This window comes from Falco punctatus, assembly GCF_963210335.1.
Source record: "Falco punctatus genome assembly, chromosome: 5".
Lineage (NCBI taxonomy): Eukaryota > Metazoa > Chordata > Aves > Falconiformes > Falconidae > Falco > Falco punctatus.
The window spans coordinates 8,498,972-8,518,811 of NC_137584.1; the positions used below are offsets into that span (position 1 = coordinate 8,498,972).

Here is a 19,840-nt window from a genome sequence, read left to right on the forward strand (position 1 = left end):
TTACTGATCATTATTTTTTAAGAAGTAAAAAACCTTTCATTTTTCTTTTTTTTTGTATAGTGTAAAGAAGCAAAAAAGATCAGAAGCCCAACTTTAAGTAAGGCTAAAAAAAAAAAGGACTTTGTGATAGACCTTAACATCATTCAAAGGGATACTGACTTTCTAGGACAATGCAAGTTTCCAGGGTTGTCTCTGAAGTTGTCTTTGTCAGTACACTTGAACGTGATGAAAAATGTCTTTTATGCTTGTCTTCTGATCTGAAAAGAAAGCACCATGATGACAGAGGTAAGTGTAGGCTTTAGGAGTGTGCACAGCTGTTAGCTGAGTGCGGAGGCAAGAAAATGTTTTTACATTATTCTATGGCCAAGGCAATGTGTTATAGAAGCATATGTGTTATGCTGCACTAATGCAGCTGCAAAGTGAGCTCGATTTTAACTCAAAAGAAAGAATGCTTGAGGAGGAGTGATTTCATCTTGATATAATAAAGGATTTTTTACAGTGAGAACAATCATTGGAACAACCTCTCCAGGGATGTGGTAGAGTCCTCATCACTGGAGGTTTTCAAGATGTGATTAGTCAGGGTGCTAGATAATCTCATCTAGTCTGCCTTTCCCATGAAAGGTTGGACCAGATGATCTTTCCAGCTCCTTTCCAGCCTGGCCTATTCTATGGTTCTATGATTCTCCAGAATGTTTTTTCTTAAGACCAGATGTTTTTTGGTGGTACTGGTGACTCCATTTTCCTCTTGTGTCCAAAGTGTGGGAAGTATTTTTTTTGGGGGTAGGGGGGTGTGTGGGGGTGGAGAAGAGTGGCTAGGACTGTTATTTGCTGTAGTTAGCAGTACGTATTTTGTATCTTTATCAAAACCTGATTAGAGCCCACAGACTTAGCCATATGAGGATGCAGAAAAAGCAAAGTATACCAGCACTAAGTAGAATAATGTTTTTCTCAAATACCAATATGTCAATCTACCTACCATATCTTATGAGATTAGAGGAAAAATAGAGTTATCCTGACTTATCCAACTGCCAATTGAGAAGTAATTAATCATGTGCATGGTTTTAGCTCCTGGCAAATGGAGGTAAAAGCTTTAACTTTTTTTTAAAGCAAATTTATTTTATTTCACATTTGTGATAGGTTGTGTGTACTTGATTCATTACCATCTGTCAACTGATACATGGTAATTTGTTAAGAGATGGTAATAAATATGTTCAAATGATTAAAAGCAATCACCATTGCTTAATATATCACTTTGGTACCTGACTATGAATAATCCTAGTTTGCTACAGCTGTGTAATACTGTGCTTGTAGATTAGCAAAAGTCTCACAGTAAAGTGATTGTCTAAAGAGGTTATAAACTCTCCATTCTTGGTGGTCTTTCAAAAACAGGATAGATAAACATCTGTCAGGGAATACATGAGACAAGCTGGTCCTGCCTGTGGACAGGGAATGGACTAGACCTCTTGAGATTTCTGCAGGTCCAAGGAGTCTATGATTTTATTTGACTAACTCAATGAAATGCCACACAGAGATTTGTGATAATTGAATTAACTTGGCTTTTAAACAAGTTAACATATGTTTACACTTATAGATGCAACAATTTAAGGCCTAGAGTTTGCGATCTGTTCCAGTACTTTACTGTCCTTTTAATTAGAAGACTTTTCCCTAAATCTAACTGCTACATGTACAAATCCATACCACTTTTATGTATCACTTATGTAACTTTTATCTTGTTTTTGTGGTTTAACCCCAGCTGGCAATTAAGCACCACACAGCCACTCACTCACTACCCCTCAGCCAGAGGGATGGGGAGGAGAATTGGAACGGGATGTAAAACTCGAGGGTTGAGGTAAGAACAGTTTAATAATTGTAATAGAATAAAAATGAAAGAACAATAGTAACAATGATGACCATAACAATTATAATGAAAAGGGGAATGGAAAGAATGGCATCCAGAGGGAAAGGCAGAAGAGAACACGTGGCACATGGTGCAACTGCTCACCGCTGGCTGACCGATGCCCGGCCAGTCCCCAGCAATGACTGCCCGCCTGCCCCGGCCAACCCCCCGGGTATATATACCTGGCATGGCGACCCATGGCACGGAATATCCCTTTGGATAGTTCGGGGCAGCTGTCCTGGCTGTGTCCCCTCCCAATCCCTTGTGCCCCTCCAGCCTTTTGGCTAGTGAGGCCCGAGGAGCTGACAAGTCTCACATCAAAGCCAAAACCCAGCACCGCACCAGCTCCTGAGAAGGTAATTAACTCCATCCCAGCTGAAACCAGGACACCTGTCCACCACAAGCACCTTTGTTGTAGGGTGTTTTTACTTGAGTCATATAGTCTCTTTCCCCATTTTGTTTATGCTCTTTGGTCTTTTTTCCATAGATTTAGCAGTCTGCATTTTAGAGTTGGAATGTTTTTTTACCCCTGTGAACATTTTTCTCTTTTTTTCCTGTGGTAATATCCCAGTTAAACTACGTCTTTTTCCAACTGTGGCTTCCCAAACTACACTGCTTATTAGGCTGAGTCTTTCAGTACTGATAAAGCAGAATGCTATTTCCACAGACAGCACTCTTGGTTATACATGCCAGTAATTTTAAACTGGTTTCAGATGCATCTGAAGGATTTGGATGGAGATTGCATGCAGATAACTAAAAGTTTATAATCAAATTCTTTAGTTCACCTTCTGCAAATTTGTCTTAGATAAGATAGTTTTGTGTCCTGCTTTTTATTTTTAGGTGAGACCAAGTACTTTGTGAAGACTTGACTCTTGAATATGTTGATAAGCTCCTCAAGTTTTTATTTTTTTTTAAGTTAAAAGAAAGCTTCTGTAAATTGTAAAGGGAATCTTTTAAGGTTTTCTGTTGTGACCTAAATTGCAGATTAAAACAGAATTTCTCATCACTCAAGAATTACTTGGTTTCAGAAAACTCACTGAATCTAGAGAGGGGAAAGACTGAATTTGTCCCCCATCAGCCATAGATCCATTTATATGGCCTTTAAAATACGATTTAAAAGCTGATTGTATTTGTGTGCAAACACTGACACTTGTTAGAGTTCCCAGTAGCCATCTACAGAGCCTGTCCTTTCCACCCTGTTTTGTTAATTGCTTATGTTGCTTGCTGGATATATTTTTGTTTGCTTTGTTTTCAATCTAAGATGATTAACTGGTATGTCTTTCTCATGTACCTGATGCTAAACTAATGGCTATAAAAGGTTTTCTCTCAAATTAGCAAGAATTGTTGCTTAGGAGTTTTTGGGTTTTGAGCACTTTCCAATGCTTGGTGTTACTTGGGTGTCTGGTCCAGCAGGTGGGAAGCTTCTGGTCAGTCAATTATACTTTTTTTTTCTTTTTGTAGAAGCAGAGTCTCAAAACTTCAGTCTGAATCCTACAGCTGAAATAGGTGGATTCTCTTGATGTCTAGGCATTTTCACCAGAGAAATTGCCTGCTATTGCAGGAATTTTTCCCCTGTCTGATGACATAATTGCTTTTCTTGGGGTTTCTTATTTGGTACGTGAAGGGCTTGAAGCTTTTTATAGGGGGGATGGTGTGTGCTTTTGGTGAAGTGAAGCTGAGGGGTGGTCTAAAATTTTGCTATATGGTTATGTCCTGTGCAGGAGGACTAGATTTAATAGCCCAGATCAGATTAGAAGGTGTCATGATCCCATTATTGTTATTTGTATTGCTGCACCACCTTCCTTACTGGCACTGCAAAAGCAGCAAATGGTCCCAGTCATAAACCAAAGAATTATAAAACATAGGACCGAAAAGGTCATGTTATTCTGATTAAGCAGAATTCCTAAATTCCTTTCTGTTGTATGGTGTTAGGCAATAGAGTGTTTTCCAAACACTTGAAATTTAAATAAACTGCAGCATTAAACTAATTTTAGTACTCCCTTCTTTTTGAATCTGTTCCTGAAATACTTTAGTGTTTGTTTCTTTTTTGTCTTCCTCTTTTGTGAGTGAATAAAGTGAAGACTTCTGTGATAGGGCTTTTATTCACGAGATTTCCTCTTTTTTCATCCTCTAAACCCTGACCTCACAGATCAGCCTCTAAGAGATATCTGACCCCAAACAGCACTCAGTTGATTAATGGGCAGCTGGAAACAGGGACATGTGAGGACTATATTTTGATGTAAGTTTTGATCTGACACTGTTTCTGCATTTCTACTTAATTATTTATTTATCATGATCCCACCCTGGCCATTCATTCTTGCCTTAGGCTTGCCTGCTCTGTTGTGCTGGAATTTTTACTTAATCTTTTTCATTCCAAAGAGAATTCTGCTCATTAAAGCAGCGAGAATGATTTTCAGCAGAGGATTACAGGCCCAGGAGCCGCCTGTGGGTGTGTGTATACTGTGCGTGTGTGTGTTGGTGGGAAAGAGGGAAGAGGAAGTGATGAAAATGAGGAAGCTCCCTTAGGTCTTTTAACATAGAGGGTAGTATGGATTTATCTTTTGGTTTCTCTCTGTGGTTGCCACTTCTGAGAGTCACAGAATCACAGAATGGTCAGAGTGGAAGGGTCTTCTAGAGACTGTCTAGTCCAGCCCCCTTCTAAAGCAGCTTCACCCACAGCAGGTTGCACAGAAATGCATCCAGGCGGGTTTTGAATGTCTCTAGAGGAGACTCCACAGCCTCTCTGGGCAGCCTGTTCCAGTGCTCTGTCACGATAAAAGTGAAGAAGTTCTTCCTCATATTCAAATAGAACTTCTTGTGTTGCCATTTGTGCCCATTGCCCCTTGTCCTGTCACTGGGCACCACTGCAAGGAGCCTGGCCATGTCCCCTTGACACTCCCCCTTAAGGTATCTGTAGACATTGACCAGATCCCCTCCCAGGCTTCTCCTCTCCAGGCTACACAGCCCCGGCTCTCTCAGCCTTTCCTAAGAGTCTCTGCCTATCTGTGTCTCTCAGGGAATGGCAAACAGAGTCCTTCAAAATTTAGTGTATGTTTTAAAGTTTCACTCCAATCTCAGGCACCACTTGAACCTTTCTTAACTTCTTTTCATGAAATCAACAATAACAAACAACTGCAGCTGCTTTAAAAAAGCTTTACAATCATGATGACTAACCAGTTCCATGGTTTCTACTTCTTTCCACAGAACCACTGAAAGAGGTCTGGAAATGGGTAGTTTTAAACATTGCTGTTTGTATCATTAGTTTCTTTTAATATTACGTTTTTAAATTTAAATTTTAAAGATTTTTTTTTACTGGAATTTGTGCCCTCCCACCACACATTTTTTTTTTTAATTTATTTTAGCCTAAGTTTGGTTAGTTGAAGTGAAGTAGGGCATGAAGATAGATTAAAGTTTTCAATTAGCTTAAACTTCTTAGGGTTTCTATAGGAGAACTGTACTAAAACTGAGGCTGGAATAATTTTTCCTTCCACTTTAGCCATTGCTTCTGTGAAAAAGTTTTAGCTCTAAATTTAAGGATCTGAAGTGTGTATCTTGCCTTGCATTTGCTTGCTACACCTATTGATGTGGTCCTTTGAAAGCTCAAGTAGGCAAGGAATGACTTTGTATGCAACTAAAATATCCCTGTACAGAGAAGCATGAAGAATTCAGTTGAAGGAATAGGCAGAAAATGTTGAGGTTTGTTATGGGCCACTTTCCCACACCAAGGCCAGTGTGTTGTTATGCCTGAATCTTGGTACACAGACACATGTCCAACCTGTGATGTGATGTATCGGACTCTGCGATGTCCCTAGGTAATTCTATTCCCAGTAACTGGGCAGACATGTATAACTCATGGCTAGAGCTCATTACTCTAATGGGCTTTAAAGAATGCTATTGGGTAAGTCATCTCCCAGGACATGCTGTTGCAAATGCCAAGCAAAGAGCTAAGTTTACGTACCAAATGTCCACTGCAAAGACAGGAGAAGTGCTGTGAGGATATATGTGCACATAGCAAATACACAATATTTCTTTTAACTAGCTTATGAAAATAAACTTTTGAGTGGATGTATTTTTAAATTGGTTGGCTCTTTGTTACTTTTAACGTATGGGTTCATCTAAAAAGGATGCTTGTCTGAGAATGGCCCGCTTTTACAGTAAAGCCCAAAAGGTGTTTCAAAGGAAATCTTTCAATCTCTGTTTTCTATCAGAAAAAAGTAATTGGTTAAAACCAAAAAAAGTGATACCTTTTTGAAACTGTGGTAATCCAATCAAGACTGCAATTGGGCCTTTAGTTATCTTCAATTTGAAGACTGACTTGGAAACAGAGCCAAACCCACAGTTTCTGACATATGCCTTTGACTTCCAGATTATACTTCCTTGCTGCCATGTAGAGGAGAAAAACAAGCCCGCTCTTATGCAGCTCATGTCAGTGTTGTAGGATTTCTTGTTTCTAGCTGGCAAGCAGATGTTGATTTTATTGAAACAAAATAGTATGTCAGCTATGGTTTTTATTCCCATACGCCACTTTAGACAGTTCTTAGCTGAAAATGAGAAATATTTTACCACTGAGGAACCCTCGCCCTGAATTAAATGAGTAGCATATCCCTGTCTGAAACATCAAAACTGGGCATTTGGTTTCTAATTGGCCATCTGATTATCCTCTGCTTTTTTCTTGGTTGACAGATTTTAGATGTTCGACTCTTCCTGTGTGATCTTAATTTTTTTTCTGAAATTCAGAACATGTTAATAAATTTCTTACCCACTGTCAGGCTATTGAAAACATTATTCTTGAAATATTGAATAGAAAATTAGCAACTGCTTGCTCACAATTTTTAACCAGGAGTCTTCCTGGTATGAAAATGTTTTAATCCTCTCAGTGGGAAGTCCTTTTGGTTTTAAGTGGTAAAAATGTATACTCAAACTATGTTCTCTTAAATAATTATTTCCAAAAGTAGTATTTGATAAATACTATGATGTTGGAATGAATCTAGGTACAGGAATTTGATTCTAAGTTTAATTTTAGAGTAAATTTTCATATCATAGGTAAAGTGCAATAATAACAATGCATCCAAAATTACAGTAGGCACTGAAATTTTCACTGTGTATGTACATACATATAAGCTTATCCATGAATGTGTGCATATCTATGCATTTAAAACATATTAAAGTGTTAATGTAAATATATATTATATTAAATTTCTGTGTTTATTATTGTGAAATTCCTTGGGATGACTTCGTCAAGAAAGGTGCCATAATAAACAAAATTGTATTGATATGATGATAAGCAGAACAACAATCAAAGAAGCAAGATATTTCCTAATAAACTTGCATATGGCAATACACTGTTAATGTCGTTTTTTAGTTTCACATTTTTACAGGCTGGAAGTTATGGAGTTGACAAGTTACTACTCCCTGTTGGATCTTTGACTGACAACTTTACTTCCATCAGCCCGCTTCTGCAAACTGTGGTAGAACGGTTTAATTGTGTTTGTAATTAATTGGATTTTAATCAGAATGTATAAGGAAATTGCAGAAGTATTTTTTTTTAAAGCAGAAAAAGCCCTCTTTTAACATATTGCTAGGGATGCAGAAATATTCGTTGCTACAAGAGTTTGAATAGTGAATTAAAATGCATTCATGATTCAATACAAAATTGGTTAGAGTAGTTAGTATGTGAATAACAGTTTCATCTATTCGGTGGGGTGGGGGTGGGGGTGGGGGGGGAGGAGTACCCCCCAAACATGAAGCTTAGTTTATTTTAAACCAAACGTTATCTATATGTTTGGGGATTTTTTTCCCCTTGGGCAATGTCAAGTATTAGAATTTCTGTAGTCAGACTCATTCAGTCACATTGCGCTGGTGGCTATTTTCTCTTCCTGTTTTCTGTTTCTGACCGACCCTGGCAGATACGCTTCAAAGAGGAAGATGACAGATCCCCCTTCTCATTCTCCATGTTTGCAAACAAAATGATCCTCTGAACACAGAGAGGCCCGTTGTATTTGTATAGGAATTGCAAGGTGTACAGCAAAGGCACCCAGTGTCGTAAATGACAGCAAATCATTTCATCCTTTTTCATCCTGGTTTGAGAAGTCCTAACTTTGTGGCATGTTTGTGCGTAGCTGGCTGTATAAGATTAGCCTGAGGAGTTACTGCTTCTTTCTTTGTCTGCCTGCCTGCCTCAGCTCTACCCAGTAGGGTTCTCTTCTGTATATGGATGTGGATGAGATAATAGCTAGTTCTGCTTTTCTGTTTCCTTTTCTCTCTTATGTTTACAATAAAGTGCCTGTATTGCAACGGCAATGAATATGCTGAATGGTCTAAATGATGTGATGGAGGGACTCGCTTCCTTTGGTGCAATTTTTTTCTCAGGGGGGTTTTTCAGATGAAGTTGAGCAAGATCCTAATGGAGCTTTTGTTTCTATTGCAGTTCAGAAATATAAAAGCAGCTTTCTTGATCCATGTGGAGGACCCCCACAGAAATCAGCAAGGCCTTGAGTTCACGGGAGATGACTCTTCTGTTTCCCCACTTATGCAGTAAAAAACTGGCTGCAAGGCTGGGGGAGGCAGGAGAGTGTGGGAAAGGCTTCCTCATCTAGAAGTGTTCTACAAATACCAGTGAATTTGATGGTCCAATACAAGGCTCCCCACCGCTTCACAGCACAGACTGTATCATCTGAGAGGGCTCATCTTGCAGATGCGTTTCTCTGTCACTTGTGAGGACACCAACTTTCCTTTTCTCCAAACAATCGCACAAATGCCTTTCTGCCGTGGCCTGCGTACACTGAGACAAATATTAGGAAACCTGATCTGGTTTTTAATGCAATTTACCACTTGGAGATGAGATGATCCAGCACCATGTAACCAGTTCTTTGTGGATGACAGGCAAGTGCTCTGCAGACCACAGGGCTGGAACTTCTCAACCAATGCATTTCCAAAATGCTGTACAGCCAATGACAACTGCTTCTGCCACCACATGGTTTGAATGCCTTCTCTTTGTTACTCTAACTTACCCCAGTTAGTTATTATAGGCAGCTCAAGTGGAAATGGATATAGCTAAGGCTCCTTGGCCTTTCCATTATAAAGCACCATTTTCAATGGCTTGTAACTTCTTCAAAGTTTAATTTGTTTGTAGTTTTCCACACTAAATTCTTTATTCTTTTTGTGGAGGGTGACAGGAAGGGGGTGGACAGGAAGGAATTATACTGGGTAATAAAAATAAATGGGCAGACTTAACTGAAAAAAGCTGAAACTTCTGTAGGATTTTGCTCAGTTTTCTATTATAGAAATATGTGTATTTTTTACCTGCCCCATTTGGAAGCAATCACAGTAGAGGGTGTCTGTGGCATGGAAGGTGGTTCCTGTGGTTGTTCCTTTATAAATGTACCCATGGTTGTGCATTTGAAAACCCGTTTGCAGACGGTCAGACCTGTGACAGCTGACAGTTAATTTTTCTGACAATGTTGTTTGTGTGTTTTGTGTGCTCCTACCCCTGGTCAGTACCCACGTCCCATCAGCAGAGCCAAGCTGAACACGTCCCTTCTGGAGGTGGTGTGGCACCCATCGGTCCTCACCATGGCTGGGAGTTGCTGTGACACTGGGCATGGGACCTTGAACTCTTGATTCAAGGGCAAACTAATAGGAGAGGAGGAGGACACCAGACTGGTGTGAGGAATGGAGTTGTGTGGGGAATGGCGTCTTGTGCAGATGGCAAGATGGGTGTTGGAATTGTGAGGGAGGACGTAGGGGCAGGGGGAGACCAGGAAACCTGGAAGCAAGACAGCTGAAAGCCTAGCGCTTATTGTTATTTATAATAAATATATTTATTTATTTATGAATAACATAAATATTATTATTATTATATGACTGCTGCCATTATACAGCTTCTGGAGGAGTTAAATGTGTGCACGTGTGCACATGGTTGTGCAGTTCTGAACTGCAGGAGCACTAATATTTTTTTTCTGCTTTTTAACAAGGGTGTCCAGTGCTCAGAGGGTGAACTGGGGATGTGCAGTAAAAGCAGCTTCTCCCTGAAGGATCCCTTCTTCCTTTGTGGTAGGTAAAGTGGAAGGATGGGGGATGGCTGAAGAAGAGACGATGGCTTTTGTGACATGGTTGTGAGTTGTAACCCACACTTCTGTTTTGTTAGTTACTCATTTGTTGCTTGGAGTATTTTTGTTGTTTAACTAATAATTGTTTATTGTAAAATACATATTACGCTGATGAACTCCATAGAAATAAGCCCTTAGGAGACTTATTCTGCCTTCAGAACAGATTTTCAGTAACGCCATGTAAATAACCCATGAGACTACATATTTAAACATTTAAGTATTTTGATCTATTTTCATTAAGTGTTTTTTCACTGGGAACAGTCCATCCTGTGCATTAAACAGACAGAGACTCTCTGGGGGGAAATAAGTGTATTATACTTGAATGAAACATTGTCTTGGCGTGTAGCAGAGAAAAGAAAAATGTAAGGTTTCCTGTGCAAACTTATTTGGACACTTTTTAGATTTTGAAAGCTTAACTGTGCTACCCTAGTACTGTATTCAATTACATTAATTTCTATTTGTTATTTAAGCTAATCTGGAAATTGTTTCTCTGAGTCTTTTCACATATGTGTATGCTCAAACTTATATGTGTTTATGTAAAGTGTATTTATTAGGTATGCATGGAAATATGTGACGAGATATATGTTGGGCCAGAACTCTCTCATTCCTTATCTGCCTCATGAGACTTTCAAAATGATGGTTTCCTGTTTACTTGTTAATCCATCATTATAAAATCCAAATGCTATTAGTGTTCTCAGTGTTCCTGGTGTGTATCTGGAGTTTTAAGCATATCCTTTATTTTCATAAAACAAAAACAAGACATTATTTATATCACTTTGAAGTTATTGTAACAAAGAGAATGCAGAATGTTTTTAAAAACCATTTTCCCATCATCTGAATGAATTACTAGAGGCATTCATTGGAGATTTTGGAAACAGTCTTTAAGCTGTTCTTGTACTCCTGCTATTTTCAAATCCTATATTTAAAAGTAAATTCATGTGTCACTTTGTTGTTACCACTGATTCTGCAAGGTGACAGGACATGCAGTGATCTATGCTGAATGAAGAGGGGGAAAAAACCAAAAGGATTGCCTTGGCTTAGTAAAGCTTAAACCCAATGTTTTCTCTCCGCCATCCAGTGCCCTTTGCCAGCTGATTCTGATACCAGCTGTCAGATGTGCCGAGTTAATTTTCTCTGAAGTTCACTGGGAATTTGGGACAATAATAATGATGATATTAGATGTGGGCATTTCAGTTCTGTTCCCTCTGGATCTTCAGAATAGTGCAGGTTTGGACAGCTTGACCTTGTTGTAATTCACACGGAGCCTGTGCTGGAAATTCCCATTTTCTGCCATTGGAACAAGCACGGCTCCTATCCTGGAGAAGCCTCTGGCCATTCCCAGACATTGTTTATGGCAAAAGTTCAGGAGGATGTGAGCCAACTCTCTTAGCTATTTGTACCATTTATCTCCCCAACCCCCACCCGATCTCAACTTTTTCCACTGTTATGAGAAAAAAAAAGATTTCATGCTGTCTCTATAGCACAGTCTCTCTACTGATGTCCCCAGCAAGCATACTCTTATCAATACAACTTGATAAGTCAGTCCTAATAAGGCTTTCAAATATGTGGTGGGTGACCAGTTTTGCATATGTTTCCTCTCCACATCTTTAATTTCCTTTCTGTGTGTGTACTGCCCTCAGACAACAATGGATACTCAGCTGAAGCATGTACATTGGCAAGACATTGATCCCTGCTCTGCTTGCAGTTTGGCTGGCTATCCCTCCTCTGAAGCATTCTCACCATTACAATGATTAGGTTTGATTGGGGCTTTGACAACCCATTATTTTTATTTACAAAGTCTGTCTTTTTTGAAAGCTTCACATGTAGATTATAGTTAGTCTTGAAAAAGATTTTTTACCTTTGTGCAGCTGAAGATTGACTGTTTAAACTGATCCTCGTTTTCAGGACAATAAATGGTTTAACTGGTCATTTAGTGGTAACGCCTGTAGAGGCTTGGGAGCGTACTTTCATCTTCCCCACTCAAAAGAACCATTGGTTGTTTTGACACTCTTCTTTTGCCCTCACCTTCATATTCAATGCCACAAATTTGTTATCCGGAGATCTTACTGGCTAGCTGGGTACTGCTGTACGCTGGATGCTCTTTCATGTATTTGTTACAAAGGGAAGTCAGATCTCTGCTAATCCGTTTGAACACTTCTTTTGACATTAACCACGCTGTGCTCCTTGATGAAAACAAGCATTTCATGGATCCAGCTGGAAATCCTCTTTCCTTCTTTGGTCAATGCCAAATCCTCAGCTGCACATCATGTTCTTGTGTGTGAGCTGTAAGATAAGAAGGAACTTTGAGAAACTGAATCTGTCCTATAGTGGTACCTGGACACCAATTATTGCTTCAGGTGATGATGCAATCTATCATTTACAGACTGCGTACTCCTGTCTTTGGCTGACGCTGCTGCCTCTGTGGTGGTTGTCCAAATTGGATACAGACATGAGGCATCCTGATTCCTTCTTGGGAATCATGCCACAGTCTGTACTAATGCTTCTACCGTGGGCCAGTTGCCCACAGATGGATGATGGACAAATTCTTTGGATGGGTTTGTTAATGTTGTGATAAGGTTTTTTAATTGTGGAAAACTGTTTTTTAAGAACAACTTCTTGAAAGATTTTAAGAAACTCTTCTCTATGGAACGTTTTAAATTTATGAACAGCTCAAAGATATAAAATAACATGTTAAAAACTTGGGAAAAAATCTTTCTTATTTCTGTCCTGAAATAGTTGAAATAGTGAGATAAGGAATGCCAGGCTAATAAAGACAGAGTAAATAAAACTAATTAAAAATAAAGCCCTGAAACTGCTTAAAAAGCAAAATGAAAGGATCCCCCTCAATCAAAATGAAAAAACCCTTTGTGCATTTCTATAAAATTGAAATCCAGAGATGGTGATGGATAAACACCAACAATCCTTTCATTCTGGGTACCAGAGGTTTGCATTGAGACATACAAATAGAAATAGTATTTTGGTCACAGCATGTGCCATAAACAGACAAGTTTTGAGCCTGATCCTTTTGTCTTGGATCCCAGTGCTAATAGCATTTCTGTTTAAATAGCTCTGCATCCTGATTAAGTGGACTATTTTTAAAGCATGAGCAGTAGGTGGCTTTAAGTATGAAGACTGAACAAAACTAATTGATGGTTTATTTTTCTTAAGCCCCGATGCACTTTCTTAAAGTACATTTTGTCTATTCAATCAGCCAACTGTTAACATTAATTTATTTGGAGAACTTTATATTTTCATTCCACTCTTCAGAAATGTGTATTTTCTCATATCTTTAACTAGATTGTGTAGGTTAATGAGGTCAAACTCATCTGGAAGAATGGGGAGGTTCTGATGCTTCATGTAAAAACTTGCAGCAAAGCCTGTCCTTGTGCAGTTGCTGACTATTTTATACAAGATCATTCACTGATAGCAGGAATGCTTATTTTGCATTTTGCCAGCAGGCAGCTCCTTAGCTGTTTAAAACTTCGGAAAACAACCCCCAAACCCATCATTTTAACTGAGTCTAAAGTTGTTTTATTAGAAATTAAAAAGGCACCAATGCTTTCTCTTGTTTGAGAATTTGGATAAAGCAAAGAATGCTGGTGGCAAGTCAGAGCAATATTGGTAAAGCCAAATGGGAAATGTAAACATATGCAAATTCTTACATTTAGATCTCAAAAGACGGTTATATTCTTAGACCAACAAAGAAGAAAAGTAATTTCAACAGCAGTAAATATATACTTTTCTTTTTCCTTTTGTGCAAAGAAAATGAAAGCTGTCTTGTGCAAATACAGAAAATATTCTGTATGTGCTAGTTAACTTTTATTCTTATTTTTATTTGCCCTCATTTTACAAATATGTAAATATAGAATAGTATGCTTGAAAGAGGAAATTTTGGGTGCTAATCCAGTCTACATGCATATCCTGATTTACGGGATATTTTCTTGTTGTTTTGGTGCCTATGTCAAAGGGACTCTGCTTAGTGCAGAAGATAATAAAGTTTCATTTGAAATTTTGTAGAATTTGTATTAGTCTGTAGCCAATACAGTTCAGAAAATAGTCCCTTCACCTTCATCATTGTTTATCTAAAGAGAGAGCCGCTTCCCCTTGCTATCTTGTTTGATTCTGATCCATGCTTCAAACAAACAAGAGGAGATGGCAGAAAATATAAATTACAGAAAGAATTCACAGATAACTGTAGAAAGAGAAGGAAAGAGCTGAAGAAAGGGCAAATTCAGTCTGGTAAATAGGATCTGGCATTTAGCAGAAGATGCTGTTGTATACCAAGGTAGATAATTCTTTCTACACCCAACTCAAAACGAAGGTAAAAGTTCACAAGTGTGCATGTATTTTGTGTGAATTAGCTATTAATATTTGTATTTTTTCACAGACAGCGTTTGTCAATAATCTATGCAAGTCTACTGTAATACTTACTCAGGTTGCCTGCAACTATCTGAAAAGAGAAAGTTTTAAATACTACCCAGGCTCATAATAGAGTACTCTATCATCTGTCTTATTACAAACTTCAGCAAACATTGGCCTATAAATAGATTTTATAAAAAGAATCAAAGTGTGAAGTCAATATAGTGTGGGTGGGATACACTGCAGTGTTATCAAAGATGAGTCACTCAAGCCTTTAAAAGGGAAATGACTGAGGCTCTGTGTGCAAAGGAAACAAATTAGGAAGAAAAAATATTTGAGGCAAAACGAAAAAAAAACAAAACACATGATTGTTAGTGCCATAGCATTATATTTGAAGTGATTGATGAATGATAGATGTGTCACGGCTATTTGTGAAGAAATAGATGATAATACCCTAGAAGAATGTATGGGAACAAATTTCTTACTGAGCCCTGAACTAAGAGCCTGAGGATAGAAACACCTCAGCCATGGTGTTACCTTTAATATTACCTGAAATTTGAAATCATGCATGTCTAACTGTGGAAAGGTCTTTTTAGAAACACATTTGAAATCATCTCACAATTTCTTGAAAAGTACAACTAGAGCAGATGCCACAAGCCAATTTCGTGAGTGAAGGGTCAGAGGCAGATTAGAGTCCTCTTGGGGGAAAGGAGGACATGAAAGGAGATTTCTCACATAGAATCTGGTTACCCCAGTCTCTGGGTGCAAGCTAAAACCCACCAGTTTAAGCAGGCTCTGGGGCTACTTCTTATCTGAGAGCAGGGACTTCAGAAGGGGAGAGAAAGAGCTCGTAGGTGTTCACTGGCTTCTTCTAGGTGCACCTTCTAAATATATGCTAAGGTGTGAGCTATAAAACAGTGACACAAGGGAATATAGCAAAGGTTTCCTTTAGTGAAGGGGAAATGCGGACCATTATTGTGCTGCAAAGAAATCTATACTTTTGGGGGTATTCAGAAATTAGATATTGCTTGGCAAACGATGCCATATAAAAAGATAGGCACATCTCAATGTAGGAAAGTCTTGCTCAGATAGAATGTAGAGATTCTTGGACAATGGACAGTGACATTTCATAGAGGACAAGGACAGGAAATTCAGATCTTTATCTTACACTTAATGGAAAAATTTAGGTCATTTCTGCAGTCACCTGAGTATTAATGAAGGAAGAGGGTTTTTCTATCTTCCGCAGGATGTTCATTTTCATATTTGGTTCTTGGTTCTGTACGCCTCATGTCTAGGGCATCCACACTTATCTAGTACAGTGATTAGTTTTCTTATCCTACTTTCAAGATGTTAACAGACACTAGTTCTCCAAGTTACCACAGATATATACATACTTGCAATTTTTGTTCCTTTTTTTTTTTTAAATTATGTTCAATATTCTTTGACCTGGAGATGTCAGAATATAGATTTTACAGCTTTTTTGTTCCCAAGATATTTGCTGCTGTTCTTTTGATTTTCTGTCCAGTTTGGCAATATGATTGATAATACATTCAAATAATAATTAAATTTAATACGAAGTATCTAACTGGTAATATACTTAGAAGTTTAGGAGTCCTTATTAAATTAAGAAAAGTATGTGATTTCTCTATTTTGTGTCATAGGATGACTTTCACATGCAATCTGAACTTCCTTAACTACTTTAGCTATTAGAAAGGATCAGGCAAGACATAGTATTGTCTTGTAATGTCTTTGTGAACCGTGTGTATGTTTGTCTGTATAAGCATGTGTCTTTCTCATCCTTATCCAAGTCATCCTCTACCTTTTTTTTTTCTTTTTTTTTTTTTCTTTTAAGTGGGAGTTTGTCTCTTTTCACAAGACTATTGACTTGTTTTATTCCAGGATGAGTATCTTTTATTTATTTTTTTTTTCCCAGTGGTGCTTATATGCCATTGAATAGGGGAATAATGCTGTTTCAGTCCCCTAATTGTTACAACTGGTCTTCTTTCAGCTCCCTACATACCAAGTGTCTCCTGGCATATTGACTGCCAAAGGCATCTGAGTTGTCTGCATAGGAATGGCAGGTAAGAGAGAGGAAACTGCAGGTGACTTGGGTACTTCTTGACTGGCAGCTGGATGCCAGATGGGATCATTTAGGCACTGGACACCTGTGCTTTGTTGATTGGAGTCCAGTGGCACCTCAAACTTTGTTCTAGTACGATCATGACTATGTTGAACCTGCTGGAAGGCTTGCCATTCACAGCAGTGTCATCTGTGCACCACTCATGGTGTTGAACATTATTGTTTGCTTCTAATTTATTTTGTGTTTAAGTCACAAGAAGCAAAGAAGCATTTTGCAGTGGAAGGATGCCCATTTTCCACACCTGGATTTGTGTGTTTAATATTAGCTAAAGAAAGGTAAAAATTACACTGGGAAAATGAATACTGAGAAATGCACTTACTGATTGTTTTCACAGGACTTTATTATACTATCCTCTATAAGTCCTTGTGCCATTAGGGAATCAATTCTAAATTTTGTGTCATCTTTCTAGTAAAGTATTCTAGTAAAACTGTGATAGTATTTCTTTGTTCCTGGACTGAGCTCTCTGAGGTGAAAGCATGGGTTTAATTTGAGGGCAATCAGATGCTAATTTTTGAGATGCTTCTTGTTTATCTAAGGTAATTTAGTGCAAAGGAAAATTCAGTGGCACAGGGCAAGCAGGAGAACAAAGCAGTTTGGCTCAGATTTCACTCACACTCTTTGAATGGGGACTGTGCTGCATATGTAAATCAGATCTGTGATCTAAAGGAAGCGTGGAGGGCTCTAAAAGGCTCTAAATGTATGGCTGTCCCCGCATCATTCCCACAGTCCTGCAGGCTAACGGCACTGAACCCGGCCTCTTTCACTGTTCTCTAGCTATAGTTTTGCTCTGTTTCTTCGTGCACGTGAGCGGACAGAGGCATGCCTGTCCCTCTGTTCAGGTCTTCCTCCTTTATCCCTGCCTGGCAGCTATGCCAAGAACAGGGCCATTTGAGACCGATTGGTTCAAAAGCTAACCTGGCATTGGGGTGACAGCAGGCATTGCTGCTCTTATGAAAAACAAGGAGTTCTTTGAAAAGAAAAGTTAGTGAAACCATGTTTGTTACAGCTTTATACATTGTGATTTAACCTCGGTGTCTTCAGCTCCTGCTTCTCTTGTCCTTTTTTTAATGCTTCCTCCGCCCCTCTCCCCAGGAATCGCATTCCAGCAATACTCTCCACTTCTCAGTGTCCCTTACTTTTGTCCCCTATTTGGCATGCTATCCAGAAACTACATAAGCCCTAGCTGGCCAGCTGAGCACAGTCTGGCATAAGGAAAATATATTTTGGGATATCTACCCAGTATTCCTTTAACAGACAATTTCTGGGGATCTTGTATCACTCTCCTTTGAGATCTCATTAGCAGCTTGAAAATCCGAGGTCACTTGAAAAGAGCAGGAAAAACCTGAAACTTTAGACTTCCCTATATGTTTGTCATTCTGATTTGGACTGATATTTGCCAAGATTGATTCACCAATCACCGATACTTGTTGCCTTGGGAAATGTCTCAAGTGTTATCAAAGAGTTAAGGCAGTAAAATGTTACTGCTTTTCAGAAACCTGCTTCATTATCTCATTGCTAACAAAATTACTTCTTTTTCTGTTTTTGCTTTGAAAACTCTATGTGTGATCTGTTGTTCAAACAGGGACTAATTAAAATTTTATGAGCTTTCTGTGCTTTAATGTGGGTGGGTATCTGGTTGACCTCTGGGATATATTGATACTCAATTCTAACCATTATTACATAAACAACTTAGTGGGTTTTTTGGTGTGTCTTTTCTTTTTATTTTATTGCTCCCCTAATGCAGCAAAGAATTTTTTTGATTTTTTCTACAGCTGCACATTGACATGAAGGCATAAGTATTTTTTAAGTTGTGTATTACATTAAATTCTTCAGTACTTTGTTCACAGTGTTAGTGCATTGCCACATGAAAAATTATGTGCTTTTAATTTATTATAGTGAAAAAGTCCTGTATTTTACACCTCATTTGGTATTCTGTTCTGTAGATCAGTTATTCTGAAAGAAGTATCAGAAGATTTACACTTGATGTTCTGATATAGATTTACTGACTGTATTATATTTACAATTCCCAGAATAATTTTGGTACCGTGATAAAATTTAAGATTCGTAGAGTGAAAGGGCAAAAGGAGCCTTCTGTCATCTTCCCTTATCTGTGGATACCTTGTGTTTAATCCAGTTACTAATATATATTAAGTCAAGAGCCATGAACTTGAATAAATAATGTCATCCAGAAAAACTTTAATACAGTGGCTCTTGTTACACTGTTCATGGAAGCTGAGAGAAGTTAATCCCACCAGTCCTCTCTTTCTAAAGGCCTAAGTGTACTGTAACTACAGAACTTCTCTACAATGTCTGAAATAAACTAGACATTAAAACTCTGTCTAAAAGGCATTTGCTCCCATTCCCAGTCATTTTTTGTGGACCTCTTTTGCATTCTTCAATATTTTAAAAAAATCCCCTTTTTACAGTAGGGTTAGCATACATATATAGTAAATTCCAGCGTACTTTTTAAAAAAAGTTATGTATACAGATAATGTGATATTTTCTTTCTTCTTTCTCACTGCTGCCCTTTTCTACATCCTTCTTGCCTTATCAAGAGAAACTATGATTTTTATTTTTTTTTTCAAAGCTCTGACTATAGGTAAAACCCTTGTGGTCTAGGACATAGTTCTTTTTTGCGTCGACTCCTTGGGTCTGTGATTGCAAGGTGGTTTCCTGTTACCTGTGAAAAATAATGCAACTAGGGGAGTTCCATGATGACTGGAAAAAACCTGAATGTTAGACTGATCTGAAAGATGGACTTGGGAACTATATGTGGGTGAACCTTATCCCGGTCCATGAAATATAATGGAGTGTGTCCTCTTTGAATTAATTTCCAAGCACATGAGGGACAAAGAGGTGGGCAAAAATTATCTACCCAATTAACCAAGCAAAAACATGCTTGACCAGCAAGGCTGTCTTCTATGATTAAATGGCTTTCGATGTCAATGAGCAGGGAGCAATAGATGGAACTCACATTGATTTCAGTAAGGCTTTTGATACTGCCTCCCTCAACATTCTCATTTAGAAGCTGAGGAACACATGAATGGGATAAATGGGCTGTTTTAAGTGGTTTGAAACAGTCTGGACTTCCAGGTTTAGATGTTGATGTCTGGTAATGAGTGGATAAATACTGTGCATTAAGGATAAATATTGAAGCTCCTATTATTGTATAACTTTATCCACAGACTGGAGGATAAAACTCCTTAGAAAATTTAAAGAGGCTATTAAAAGAAAGTTTAAACACAGCATTAAATTTGGAGGGTTGACTGGTGAATGGCAGGACTTCAGTCAAGACAGTCTAAAGGTCTGGGTCAACAGGAATGTTGTGGATTTCAA

General features: G+C 38.4%; 1 long non-coding RNA gene across 1 annotated transcript in view; it reads left to right on the forward strand.

Moving 5' to 3' along the window:
- The first annotated feature begins 2,936 nt into the window (after positions 1–2,936).
- The window catches only part of LOC308064124, a 38,904-nt gene continuing 22,000 nt past the window's right edge, over positions 2,937–19,840 (forward strand). Inside the window, exon 1 of the long non-coding RNA XR_013928213.1 lies at positions 2,937–16,445. This is a non-coding gene — a long non-coding RNA (uncharacterized lncRNA). The remainder of the gene's footprint in view (positions 16,446–19,840) is intronic.